The sequence below is a fragment of the Nycticebus coucang genome, chromosome 12 (assembly GCF_027406575.1).
Source record: "Nycticebus coucang isolate mNycCou1 chromosome 12, mNycCou1.pri, whole genome shotgun sequence".
Classification (NCBI taxonomy): Eukaryota; Metazoa; Chordata; class Mammalia; order Primates; family Lorisidae; genus Nycticebus; species Nycticebus coucang.
Window position 1 is genome coordinate 6,262,939 of NC_069791.1, and position 14,807 is coordinate 6,277,745.

The 14,807-nt window shown below is 38.9% G+C and overlaps 1 pseudogene; it reads right to left on the reverse strand.

Annotated features, from left to right (window-relative positions):
- Window positions 1-564: 564 nt before the first annotated feature.
- On the reverse strand, window positions 565-713 carry LOC128562958 (uncharacterized; annotated as a pseudogene).
- Window positions 714-14,807: the final 14,094 nt, after the last annotated feature.

The following is a 14,807-nucleotide window of genomic DNA, read 5'->3' on the forward strand; positions in this document are numbered from 1 at the left end:
CGATTGCAACAGTTTAGCTTTACAGAGACACTGAAAACAGTTACTGTGATTATTTAAAAAAAAAGTCTTTTCAATAGGTTCTCTCTTTTTTTTTTTTTTGAGACAGAGTCTCATTTTGTCCCCCTTGGTAGAGTGCTATGGCATCACAGCTCACAGCAACCTCCAGCTCTTGGGCTTAGGTGATTCTCTTGCCTCAGCCTCCCGAGTACCTGACTACGGGCACCCTCCACAACTATTTTTTGGTTGCAGTTTGACCAGGGCCAGGTTCAAACCCACCACCCTCCATATATGGGACTGGGGCCCTACTCACTGAGCCACAGGCGCCGCCCTCAATAGGTTCTCAAGAAGCTTTATTATTCCATCCACAAGTCTTCCGTTCTAGTGTATGCCATTGGATAGCTATGGCAATTGGAGTCAGGATGTTAGCAACAGATTCTTTGAGCTCCAATTTAAAGTCTGTGCCTGCATAAGGAAAATTTATGGATTCCTCCCTCATCATATTCTTTTTTTTTTTTTTATACTCAGGCATTAATTTTTATTTTTTTAAACATATCGTCAGGAAATATCAGATAAGAGTAACCAGGGTGTTGCAAGTCCTAGTTACACAGACACTTATAATTACGTATCATAAGATCTCCAATCATCATTTTCTTCTTTTTTTTTTTATTGTTGGGGATTCATTGAGGGTACAATAAGCCAGTTTACACTGATTGCAATTGTTAGGTAAAGTCCCTCTTGCAATCATGTCTTGCCCCCATAAAGTGTGACACACACCAAGGCCCAATCTTGCCATAGCAAGAAGCAGCTTAATACTCTTAGACCAACACTAACTCAGCTTTGATTTTGGTTCCACACAATATTACTGCTGTTCTTTCTATCTTATTTTATTTTTTATTTTAAATTATTATTGATATGTAATAATTGCACATACTTGGGGGGTATGTGTGATATTATAATACAAGTATACAATGTATAATGATCAAATTAGGGTTACTGGGATATCCTTCACCTCTAGCTTTGTCACGACTAATTCCACTGTTTAATTATTTTGAAATATATAATAAATTTTTGTTAACTTTAGTTGTCCTTTGTGCTACCAAACACTAGATCTTATTTGTTCTAACTGTATTTTTTTAACCATCAACCATCTCCTCTGTCCTGATTTTTTCCTCATTAAATCATTCACCAAAAACTCTGAGAAGGAATGGATGCTGGGCGAGAGAGAGCAGATATATGACGTGCATGCTTTCACCTCTGCAGCTAGGCCCCAAGACAGACATCACTAATCAACCGTGCTACAACTCATCATATGATCTTGATCTTTCTCAAGACTCCATCCTAGGAAGCGACTACTACATGGGAGTTGGACTGCAAGTTGAAACCTATTTAAAACCTACTTACAATTCCCTGAGTGTGGCAATTGATAAATAGAAAACACCCTGGCCAACCACATAGACTGACTGGGAAGTCACTAGATACAGGGCAGTACTTAATATGTTGTCACAGGTTTGAACATTAAACTGAAAACACACAAGCAATGTAGGACTTGGGAAGGCAGATTCTAGGTAACAAGGGCTCTTCTCGGATGAGGGAAAGCCTGTGTTTAGCCACAGAAACCAACCCAGCGAAATGGAGGTGGGTGAAGGGCACTTCTCTGAGGCTGAAGCCAAGAAAAGGCTTAACTAATTAAACTACCTAACTAGTTAGCCCTGAGAGGCTCTGACTTTTCTGGGCAATAACAGCGCACTTATGTGTGGCTGGGAATAAGAAGTTGTGGGGAATTTGAATGCATCAAGGCATAGCCAGCTCCTGGAAACCAGGCAAAAGGTTTGGTATTTCATTCTCTAGGCAACGAGGATGCATTTAAGCTAACAGATTCCTAATATAGAAAGGTCACTTTCTCAGCTACGTGGAGGGCAGATTAGAAGGAAAATCGGGAGAAGGGAAACCTGTAGGGAGGCTTTTGTGCTAATTGAAAGAAGAAAGAGGGCAGTGATCATACAGAAGATTTTTTAAGAAGCTCTAAATGGTAGCACTCGATGACTCAGTCCCTCTAGTGAGGAATGGAAAGTAAGAAATCTAAATGAATTCTAAGCATATAACTGGAGCCTTATCTTTTTCCCTGAATTTCATGTTTTTGTGCACTGATCTCAGAATTTACCTCCCATTACCATCGTACCTATTACTCTAAGCTCCTGGAGTTTCCCTCCCTACTATAACCTCAACATTTGACCTTGTCCTTTAAGAGTCTCTTCGATCTTGGACTTGGCTTGGACCCAAGGCTACAGGAACACATGAGCTGCTCATCTTTTTGCTGGGTGGTCTCATCTAGCCACTAGTCTTGAATTTTCCCTATAGGCGGTTTGTAAAATCCAAGACTCAGAAATCTGGCTTTCTTTGGAATTGCAACCCTTAGTCTTGGGTTTACATGATCTGTGTGTGAAGGCTTCTCATCTTTCCTCCCTTGAATTTTTACCCTATGCAGTTGCCACCTTATCCTGCAGCCTTTGAAAGGAACACTTCTATTAAAAAATGGGAAATAACCTGTCTTTACAACTTTTTTTTATTATTAAAAGATAGGAATGAGACAACAGAGGCAAGCAACTACCTAGTAAATGTGCAGGTACTATATTTTACTTTTATAAGTATAGTCTGCAGAATCATAAAGCTATTATAGAGAATAATGGAGAACAGTTACCATCATCTCCTGCAGACAAGTACCTTAAGGGGAAAAACTAAAACCTTTGGTTTCCACGGAGGAGAATGCATCATCTCCTGTCAATTAAGCTTTCCCTGAATTATTGACTGTAGCTGCGGATAATTTATTTAAAACATGGCATGCATTTACCAGCCATTAGAAAGCAAATAGAGATTATTTTATAACTCACTGCAGGCTTTTCCAGCCAGGTCATTCCTAATCCCTTCATTTTCATGTTACCAGCACACATCTAGGCAGAAGCCAGGATTTCCTAGTGCTCTGAATGCCATAATTGGGCCAATTTTGGGAGACGCTAGAACTATTTAACAATAGTTATTTTTTGGAGAGTAAATTCTAACAAAAAGCTTAAGAGAAGCAGAAGATTTGTTTCTTGTTTCTGTGTCACTTACATGCACAAAACGTGCTGGCCACGCTCATTCTCTGTGAAGAAACTGATTGATTTATCCCCATGAGCAAGCGTGAAAGACCCAGCACAAACCGAAGGGGTTGGGGGGTCGGCGGGTGGAGGAGGAAGGGGCTGGGTGAGTCGGGAGGGTGGAGGAGGAAGTGGCTGGGTGGGTCAGGGGAGCAGATGGCTGGAAGGAGATTGAGGAAGTTGGAAACTATCAGGACCATCTCAGAGGAATGAAATATCTCTTATTAGCACCTAAGTGATCCTTAAAGTGACCTTTTGAGAGGCAGTGTTCTGCATAGACTTGAGTCAACAAAGAAAAAGTTGATTCACCTGTCAACATCCATGCTCAGAGTCATGTTGAGGGATAAGTAAGTTGGCAAGTGTATGTTTGCTTGTTCATTTGTTTTTGTAGATAGTAATATTGAAAATTCACTAACCAACAATTGGGTAGTCACTTGTTCAATTTCAAGTCAAGAGATCCTAATGAACTTATTTTTCTGGAGAGTCTTTCAAATATGACAAATTATTATTATATTTTTTAGTCCAGGATATTTGAAATATAAATTGCAATAGGAAAAAAAGTTAATAATTGTTTTGACTTTTGTGGATTACAATGATTACTTATATGGCATAACCATTCAGACAGTTGAACAGTGTGTACGTTGCATGTTCAAATGTGTAAGGTAAAAGAGTTACTGTTTGCATATTTCTCTCCATGTCTTGTGATTCTGATTTAATATTATCCTCAGTAATGTTATTGACTTATTTTTATTTAGAATGGCTTAGCTTTTCTTTTTCTTTTTTTTTTTGTATTGTTACTATTAGCATAGTATAAGAACACTATATTTTGATTTAGAGAATAATTGTGAATGGCAAAGATAATGCAATTAATATAGATTAATTAAGTAGAATTTTTCAAATCCTTTACCTTAATTAGAATTAATCACAATTATGAATTCTGGCCCCATAAAATTTAAATATTTATGATACAAAATAAGGCTGTGATAAGATACCTGTCAAATCTTCGTATTTATAGTAGAATAAAACTACCACGATTAATACTGATTGGATTTAAAATAGTTGCATTAACTGTACTCTTTTAAATCATCTACATGTATGTTTTGTGACTCTTTAAATAAGTAAAAATTTCAAAATCATCCTTTGAGCAGAAATGTGAGTTTTTTTCTTCCAATTCAATCCTGATAAATTCACCTGAGTGCAACGTTTTATCTGCAGTCAAACAAAGTGATGGGTCCATTGAATGGGTCACAATTGAGTGTTAAAAATGTCCCCTTGAGCTGTAACTCAGAATCAGCTGTGCTGGTCACCCTATCCTTCACTTAAAAAAGACATGGATATTGAAAAATAAACTCTTTCAACTCTAGCTACTTTAGAGAATAATATCAGGTCTTAATTGTAGGTTTGGTTCACCTGTGAAACATGGCTTAAAAACTGATCACCAAAATTGGGCAATACAGCTAAAATATCCTTAACCAGAGGCCTGATATTTTTACACTTATTAGAAGAAATAATAAAAGACCGATAGAAACCAATACAAAGAGATAATTCGTATTGATTTGGATATGGGAACTCTGTTTCTGCATGCATGTGAGCAATGATACTGACAGAATTGCTGCTTTATTTTGCCCTTCTTGTTGGTTTGCAGGAGCGACTGATGGTTTGCACACGTGCTCTGAGGACCGTACCATCTCTGCGCGTTTCAGTGATAGGAGCTTCTGGTCCCTCTGCCCCCCGCTGTGTCTTCCCTGCCTTTTCCTCATCTTCCCACTTTCTCCTTCCATCTTTCCCCCTTGCTCTCCGCTCTGTCCCACTCGGGCTTCTCCTCCTGTTTTCCTTCTAATCTCACTCTGCACACACTACTTTTCCAGAGCCAATTTGTTTCCCAGGATGGAAGGGACTGCTTATCTCTGGGAGAGGAACTTTGCCCCGTGGAGCTGTTCTGGTTGGATAAGCAGCCGCCTGACGATTGGACAGGACAAGCTTGGCTGCGTCCCTCCTGGATGAAAGTGAGCGGCAGGAACGGAGCCACCTCATGGTGGAGCAGGAGCCAGGACCAGAGCTTACAGTGGGGGGGCATTGGGGGAAGGGGATAAACATTTCAGAGATCCTAAACCTCAATACTCTTCCCTGGAGCTAGTCATTTTGTCTCAGGTCTCTCTCTGGCTGCCACTCCGTGGGTTTCTAATGGATTTAAAACGGCATCTGAACAAGTCCTGTCTTTGAACTTGAATTTTACAAACATAAATCTTCCTCTCTAGCTCCTCATGAAATACCGTCTATTAGCAGCAGGCATCCCATGGTGCCTTATTACTGTTCTTTCCTGAAAAATGGCCCAGAACTTGATTTATTGTCAACGTTTTATAATCGATGTGGCTTTTCAAAATGGTAAGTTAAATACTTATGGTTCATTTTGTTTAGGTATGCAATGGACATTATATTTGTTTGTTTTGTTTTGAGACAGAGTCTCACTATGTCGCTCTTAGTAGTATCTGAAGAGTGGCATTGCAGCTCACAGCATCCTCAAACTCTTGGGCTTAGGTGATTCTCTTGCCTCAGCCTCCCAGTAGCTGGGACTACAGGCACCCCCCACAATGCCTGGCTATTTTTTTTTTTTTTTTTTTTGCAGTTGTCATTATTTTTTAGCAGGCCCGGGCCGGGTTCAAACCTGCCAGCCTCAGTGTATGTGGCTGGCTCCATAACCACTGTGCTACGGGCGCTGACCCAGCAACAGGCATTATAATTAAGGAATTAGTTCTGTGGCTCTTGTCCAGCAAAGACGATGCTGCTGACCCTGCATCTGTGTGCGGTTACGGCCGAATCTGCTAATTGCTGACCCTTGCTTGTCACTTCACTGTTCTTGTATAACTTAACTTGAAAACAGAGGCCAGGCCCTCTTTTCTGGCTGCCTTTTATTAATGTTCTCTCATTTCCCCCTAAGATCAGGCTATTGCCATATGCAGGGAGAGCAATTTTAAAAGTATAGAATTGTTTACAGGAGGATTTTCTGTGAAGAGACTTTATTACTATGCAAATTTTTGGAATGCCTTAGATAGATCAATAATTCTCACATTCAAGTGTGCATGCGAATTGCGTGGACGGCTTGCTAAAATACAAATGCCTGAGTTCTACCCACTGAGTTTCTGAGTCAGTTGCTGTGCAGATGGCACCCAGGAGTTTCCCTTTCTGACAGATTCCCAGGTGGTTCTGATGAAGCTGGTCCAGGACAACATTCTGAAAATGCCTGGAAAGGACAAATGAATTACCTCACAGATGCCTCCACCCACAGGTGCACCTCCTGACGTGGGCTGCTGTCTGTCTGATCATTAACACCCAAGATCTCACCATTACTCATCGGCCTTTCTGAGCATCATTTTATAACCAGAGGACACGCTTCAGGCTGTTTGTATAAGTTCACAGTCTTTCCTCCCCCTCCCTGACATTTCTGGGGTGTTTCATAGTGATTTGTTTTCTCCAGGTAGTGTGGTAGGTGTGACTTTTCTCTCAAAGGGAAACAGTTATGTCCTTTGAAGATGGACGAGGCCATAGGGATGTGTTAGTGGCTCTTTCTCTCTCTTTGGAATTCTCACTTGGGCCCAAAGGCAGGGACTAATCAAAGTGTTTGTGTAAATGAGGGACTGTCTATTTTCTCAGTTCTGCTCGTTGAGAAGTTCAGGTGGCATCAGAGATTCCGGTTTTAAACTTGGCTTGGAGCTTGAAGCCTCTGCTGTCTGCCTGGAGGCCATTCCGTAAATATGATTTATTGATTATTTTTTGTATCCCTGTCTAGTTTCAAAAAGGTCTAATGAAGTTCCCTTTCTTTGCTGGGAAGATGTTGATGAGGAAGTATGCAGCAGATGTGATCTGTCTAGAATGATAATATGTAACAGTTTAAACTCACATTGTAAGTCCCTGTCCTTTTATTGAAATAATTCATTACTTGTTACATGTTATTTAGACAGTGCTACTTCTGGGATACAAGGACAGAAAAACCTCTGACAGATCCACCCACAAAGATAGACAAAAGATATTTGGAGGGAAACTTTGAGTTAGCAAAAGTAGTTAGGTTTTACTCCTTTGAAGCCAAGACCTATAGCCTTCTTTTTTCTTAATTATCATATCAATAAATCTTGATGACTTTTTCCTTCAATACTCACACTTAACCCACATATTAAACATAAACATAACCTCGAGGAAAGAAGCCCTGAGAGGTAAGGCAGCTCAGCATTTCCCAAAGTGTGATCCTTAGGAATTCAGTGTCTTAGAAATAGTTTTCATCGTAAAGGAACTTGTGATGAAAAGCCAGAAGAAATAAAATCAAACTCTCTTCACGTACGAGTCATAATACACATAAGAAAAATAAAGGTTCCAGAGGGAAAAAAATGTATTACATCTTTCCAGTTTTACTGACACAAAATGAAACCTGTACACATGTAAAGTGTATAAGGTGACAATTGATAGGAGTATTCATTTTGGAGTGATTACTTCAATCAAGCTAGTTAAAGGATCCCTTTCCTCACATAGTTGCCTTGTTCATGTATGTGGTTAAACGTGTGAGATCTATTCTTTTAGCGGATTTCAAGTATGTAATATATTATTTGCTATAGTCATCACGCTGTATATTAGATCTACAAAACGTATTTCTCTTATAAATGACCGTTTGTATCCTTCGACTACTATCTCCCCATTTCTCCCACCATGCATGAGAATATCTTAAAATCAAAACAATATATTTTAGGGCTGATGAAGCTGAGATTTTCCTAAATTTATTTAAGCAAACATTGATATAGTTTTTCTGAAAACAGTCTTAGAGCATACACAGAAGTAAAAGTTGCTGAATATTTTGTGTGCAACCACCCAGTCTACACGCACAGGTGCACGCACACACACACACACACACACACACAGACACTCTTCCCTTGGATTGTCAAACAACCCATCCAGTGAGTAGCATCACCCCCACTTTGTAGATGAGAACACGAAAAAATGAAGACAGCAATCAGTTATTCTATGGTTTTCCACACATGTGCCATTTAACCTGATCATCCAGGGAAGTACAGCCCAGGGCTCAAATACTTCAAAGGCAGGCTGAATCCTTGCTTAGGGCACTTGTAACATGTAGCCAAAAACATGGCAAAAAGATTATTTTAAGAAGCATTTGATAACATTTTCACATAAGGAGTATTTAAATAATCATCATAAAAATAATAATTTTGTTAACTCCATTCCACTTACTTTACATTACCATGTATCTTTATTTTGTATTTTATAAAAAGGACTCCCATACATCTTTGTAATGTCTGGGGTCTCTGATGTTCAAATTCTGTATCCTCTGCTTTTTCTCTTAAATGTTCACTTTCAAGTGTACATTCTAATCACCCATCTCACGTACACTAAGCATCACTCCAAAATTTCTTGTCCTCTCTGAGGCCTTCCATTCACTTGTCATGTAAGTTTTTCCATTGTTTATCACTCCCCTACTACCATCATAATCATTCCTTTGCAAATGCCCTCAATACCATCAGTCCTTTTTCTTCTTCCAAATAATTGCCTGACTAACCCCTTTCTCGTTACGTCCAGTTACCTCCCTGAATTCCAAGTTATATCTCTCTAATGGGAACCGAAATTAACTTGAAGTTTCATCCCCATCCCAGAGAAGTCCCCATTTCTAATACGGCAATTAGATGCCTGCGTTCTTCACACTTCTCACTTTCTTTCTGGATCTTCATGTTAAGTGGAAGTTCTTGACTTATAATTAAGTAGGATAAGTCAAACAGTATACCTCTCCAACCCTACTGTCCTCTACGTTTTCTGTCTTTTCTTTTTTAACAATAGAAAAAGTATCACCTACTTTGGACCCAAGCCTTGGCCTCCACATCCTATTATCTCTCATCCTCGAGGACTTTAACAGGCTCTTCTTTTCTGTTCTTGCTGTAACATTTACTTCCATTACTCAAAGAGATTTTTTTTCTTTCAGCATACTTTATGACTCATTTTAGAACAAGTCGTTTTTATTAATGTGCCTTTTGTCAATGAAATGTCCCTTGTCAGAGTCACAGATGACCTTCACGTTGCCAGAGCCAAAATCCACCTCCTGGGCTTTCATCTCGCTCAGCGCTCAGCTTCCTCTCTCGGCGTTCCGCGTACACAGCTTCCTAATTTTCTCCTGCACCAGCAGCTCCTCTCGACTCCTCTGCTGCTGCTGCTCCCGACTAACTTCTGAAGTCAGAGGGGCCCAGGGTTGAGAACCTGCTGGTTGTTATTTTATTCTTATGCTCTCTTTCTAGGTCTTCTTATCTACTCTTTCCTTTCTGATGAATTCTGAATTTGTCTCTTAAGCTGTGGCCTCTCCCCTAAGTCCCAGGCTTTCAAAGCCCAGTATCTCAGCACCCATTAAGAACTCCATTGTTAAGTTTAATAGAAATCTCAAAGTTATCAAGGTCAAGCTGCAACACTATAAAGCTATTCCTTTCCTGATTTCTCTTTGCAGTTAATGACACAACTACTCATCATGTTCACAGGCAGAGTTTTACCTGATTCTTCCCTTTTCCTCGGCACCATCTCTATCCAATCCCTCAGAAATCTCTACAAGTTTTACTTCAAAGTAGTCCTTGATCTGCCCTTATTTTTCCCATATATTTTGCTACTACCCTAAACCAGGTGTCTGTGTGTCCCCTAAACTAACGCATTTGTGTTCTCATTTGTTCCTCCTAATTTTCTTCTCCCCGTCGCCTGCCCAGACCCTTCCTGTACACAGCACTCATCTAACTTACTCTTTATCAGCACCACGCTCTAACCAACCGAGCTAAACGGCCACCCTCACTTACTCTTTAAACAACATGAATAGACCATGTCATCACCAGGCTCAAACCTCATGGTTACTTTTCATGAAGAACTATTTAAAATTCATATTCTTATTTTTAGCAATAAAACAGAATGAAATATTGATAGATGATGCAACATGGGCATACTTTGAAAACTTGAAGCAGGAAGGCAATCAGGTCCAGAAGACCCTGTGACGTCTGATTCCATGTGTATTAAGTGGCCAGAACATCCAAGACCCTAGAGGCAGAAAGTTGACAGGAGGTTTCCAGCAGGTGGGAATAAGGGATAACTGTACTGATTACTGGGGGCACAGGCACCACTTGAGATGATGGATTTGTTCTGAAATTTGATGGTGGTGATTGCTGTAAAATGCTGTGAATATACTAAAACAACCACTGATGTGTACACTTTAAAAGGGTAAAGTTTAGGGTATATGAATTTTATTTCAATAAAGCTATTATTGTGAAAAAAGGGGGGAAATTCAAATTCTCTATCCTGGCCTCCACTGAGAGACTTATATGATGTGGCCCTAACTTACTCATGAGATATTATTTCATGCAATTGTACTTCTCACGGAAGTTTGCTATTCACTCATTTTTGCTCAGATTTTCAAAAAAGCCAAATTCATTCCTTCTTCAGGTTCTTTGCACTGGCTAAGCTGGGTTTACTTCAGCCCTGCATCATGCAAAAAAAGATACATTAAATAATATTCACTCAGTTTGGGGATGTAAGAAGTTCCCTGTTGACCTTTACCTGGTAGGCTGCTTATGAAAACAAATCATGGGGAGGGAAGTCAGCAAATTAGGCCTCTGTGAAAGGAGGAAGAATGCTTTAGATTTGAGCAAAAGGCTGTGTTAAAAGCATCTGGCTGCATAAATATATTTAGTCAGTAAGACAGTGAACTGGAAAACCAAATTAGGAGATTTAATATAAAAATCTAGAGCTTAGTGGGAAATGTGTAATGAAAAAACGGACTGAGCTAGTGAGCAATTTGTTATAGAAGGCAGTCCAGTTCAACATAGTGAAGAAATTTTCCCTATTTTTTCAAACTAGGGAAAATACAGAAGACAGTTATGAGACAGAATGAAGGCTCCACAACTCTCAACTAAGGATACCTGAGCGATAAATAGTCTGTGAGAATAAGTTTAAATTTAAAGAATATCAATATTCTGTTTTTATCCAAAAAGATCATGCCAAGACAATGCATGCATTTAAATATGAAATTTGAAATGCTTTACTATCATGTGAAAGCCCAAGAGTGACATAAAACAAACAGTGTTTACATTTCCAGATGCTCCCCTGACTAAGAAATTGTGAACTGGGAAGTTGGAAATGGGAACAGGATTCTAGAATGTTAGAGGAAAAAGAGAGCAAAACTTCAAAAGTCGTTAATCATAAAACAAGCTCAAGCAATTCCCATTAGAGAGATAATCCAGTACTACAGTCTGTTTTGTAAGGTGTTTTTAGAGACAAATGAAAAGTGCCTTTTCTGATTTTAGTATGTTGTGTGAGGAATGGCATTTGACAAGCTGGAGAAATCTGCATTTCTCTGTGGGCTTAGCAACAGGAACCAAAAAGGGGAGTAAGCTTTGTTGGATGTTATGGCTAGTATGAGAGAAACAACTTGTAACACCAACACATCCCATCTAGAGAGATATTCATGGATTTGGAAAGGATTTCAAGTGCAGATATTGAAAAGAGGATGGATATGAAACTTTACTACACACAAAGGCAAATTCCAGAAATAAGGCATATTGGCCAAAAGTGGAAAGTCGCAAGATGGAGAAACGTCAGAAAAAGTGAGCAACGCATATATGTTTGAAAGGAGAGGCTCAGAGAGTCCATTGTAGATGTGGTTCTGATGTCCCTTCTTTGTAGACAGACCCCCGAGTTCTGTGCTCTCCCAGAACAGGAGGTGATACAGAGGGTTTAAAGATGCAGCTAAACACCATCATTAATGAGGGCCAGAAGAGAGCTTCCCCCCACAGCAGGATGCAACAAAAACTACTAAGGCAAGCACACAAAGCGTTCATTCATTCAGCAAAAATAATGCTTACCAAAGCACAGTACCTGGTATGTAGTATTAATCATTTTCAGTACAGAGTGAGCTAGTGGAAAAGTACTTTAGGGTATCAAAGAAGACATAGATGCCTAATTCTTTGTACTGTCAATGAATCCCAAATAAACAAACAAAAAATTACATAGAATACATATTCTTCTCATCAGCTCATAGAACATTGTCTAAGATTGATTATATCGTAGGTCATAAAACATGTCTCAACAAATTAAAAAAAAAAAAACAGAAATTAAACCATATATTTTCTTAAACAACAGTGGAATAAAATAAGAAATAAATTCCAATAGAAACCTCCCTACACACAGCCATGGAAAATAAACCAAATAAACCAAATAAACCTTTACCTTCTCATTGACGCCAAATGATAGTTGTGTCAATGAGAAGGTAAAGGTGGAAATCAAAAGAGTCTTTGAACAAAATGACAGTGAGGACACAGGTTACCAAGTCTGTGGGATACAACAAAAGCTGTCCTGAGAGGAAAAGTCATAGCCTTAAATATCCACACTTAAAAGACAGAAAGATCATAAAATCAATGAGATAATGAATTATCTGAAAGAACTGAAAAAGGAAGAGCAAACCAACCCCAAACCAAGCAGAAGAAAAGAAATAACAATATCAGAACAGAACTAAGTGAAATTCAAAACAACTATCCAGAAGATTAATGAAGCAAAAAGTTAGTTCTTTGAAAAGATAAAATAGGCAAGCCTCTTGCAAGATTAACTAGAAACATAAAAGAAGAGCTCTCAAATAACCTCAGTGAAACATGAAAAGAGAGATGTCACAACTGATAGCACTTCAGAATACTATAAAAATCTCTATACTCATAAATTTGAAAATGTGGAGAAAATACACAAATTTTTGGAAAACACACAACCTCCCTTGGCTCAATCAGGAAGAAATAGAACTCCTGAACAGACCGTTATGAAGCACCAAAATTGAAGTAGCAATAAAACAATCTTCTAACTTAAAAAAAAAAAATCACAGACCAGATGGCTTTACACCCCAAATTTACAATGAATCAAAGAAGAACTTGTACTTACACTGCAGGAATTATTCCATAACATTGAAAAGAAAGGAATCCTCCCAAATCATTCCATGAAGCCAATATCACCTTGATACCCAAGCTAGGAAAGGACATAATTGAAAAGGAAAACCACAGATCAATATCCCCTATGAAAATAGATACAAGATTTCTCAATAAATTGTTAGCAAACTAAATTCAGCAGCACATAAAAAATGACATTGACTGAGTGAACTTCATCCCAGAGATGCAAGGATGGTTCAACATCCACAAGTCTATAACTGTAATTCACCAGCCTTCAAACCATAGTGCAAGTAACCAAAGCAGCATGGTAGTGGCACAAAAGTACAGACATGGACCTATGCCTAATCCCTACTAGCAAGGACATCAAGTCATAGAAATTCTCATTCATTGCTGGTAGGAAAGAAATGACACTGCTACTTTGGAAGGCATTTTGACCATTTCTTATAAAACTAAATAAACTTTACCATATGATCCTGCAATTGTGTTCCTAGACACTTACCCAACTGAAAACTTAAGTCCATATAAAAACATGAATGAGAATAATTATACTAGCTTCTCTCACAATCATGAGACTCTATGAACACCCAAAATGTCTTTCAGTAGATGAATGGATAAGTCAACTTTCATACAGACACATATTGGAATATTATTGAACAATAAAAATGAATTAGCTATCAAGCCACAAAAGGCATGAATAAACCTTAAGTGTATGTTTCTACGTAAATAAAGTCCACTTAAAAAAGGCTGCATCCTGCATGAGTCCACTGATATGACATTCTGGTAAAGGCAAAACTGCAGAGACAGTGAAAATATCAGCAATTATGGGATGTGGGTGAGAAGGGTCAAACTACAGAGATGAAGTGCAGGTAGTTTTGTATAGTGGTGAAAATATTTTGCATAATATTGTGATTATGGACATATAAGTATGCATCTGTTGAAACTCGTAGAGGTTTACAGAATAAACAATGAAGCCCAAGATATGAAAATGTTAAGATCATTTATCCAGTAAAGGGATCTCAAGATGGAATGAAGAATGAGACGAAACAATCTAAGGGTGTCACAAAGACATCAAGCAGCTTAATTGAAGAGGGGAAAGATATTGGTCTGTGTAAACTTGGAAATGAAGACGAAAGACCAAGTACATAACCACTGTACTTGAGTTGAATAGGTTTTTGTACCCATAAGGGTCAGATGAATAATATTGAAACCATTATACGTATATACTGGAAAGTAAACAAAAAGATAACAGATGGTTAAAGCCAGGTTCTCACTGTTGGAGTGGGAGTGTTCAGGTGTGTAAGGGAAGGATACTAGTATGATTCATGTCGTAAGGTATTAAAGCTGAAGACATCACTGCCAGCTCATTTTTAGTAAAAGTTTACACGTATATAGAGGCAAGTGGTTGCATGTAGAACATTGTTTCTGGGAGTGTCTGAGAGGGTGTTTCTGGAAGAGATGAGCGTTTGAACCAGAATGCATTACCAGACAGCATTTTAGACACTGAGTAAAGCTCACCTTCACCAGTGCAGGTGGGCATCATCCAGTCGGGTAAGTTCCTAGAGGGCCTGTGTAGAACAAAAGGCAGAGAGTGGATTCTCTGAGCCTAGAAATCTGTCTCCTCCTGCCCTTGCCATCGGCTCCTGGGTTTGCAGGCTTTGGGATTCAGAATAGGTCTTACACCTTTGGCCCCTATGTCTCAGTCCTGTGTACAGAATCATGCCACCCTTTT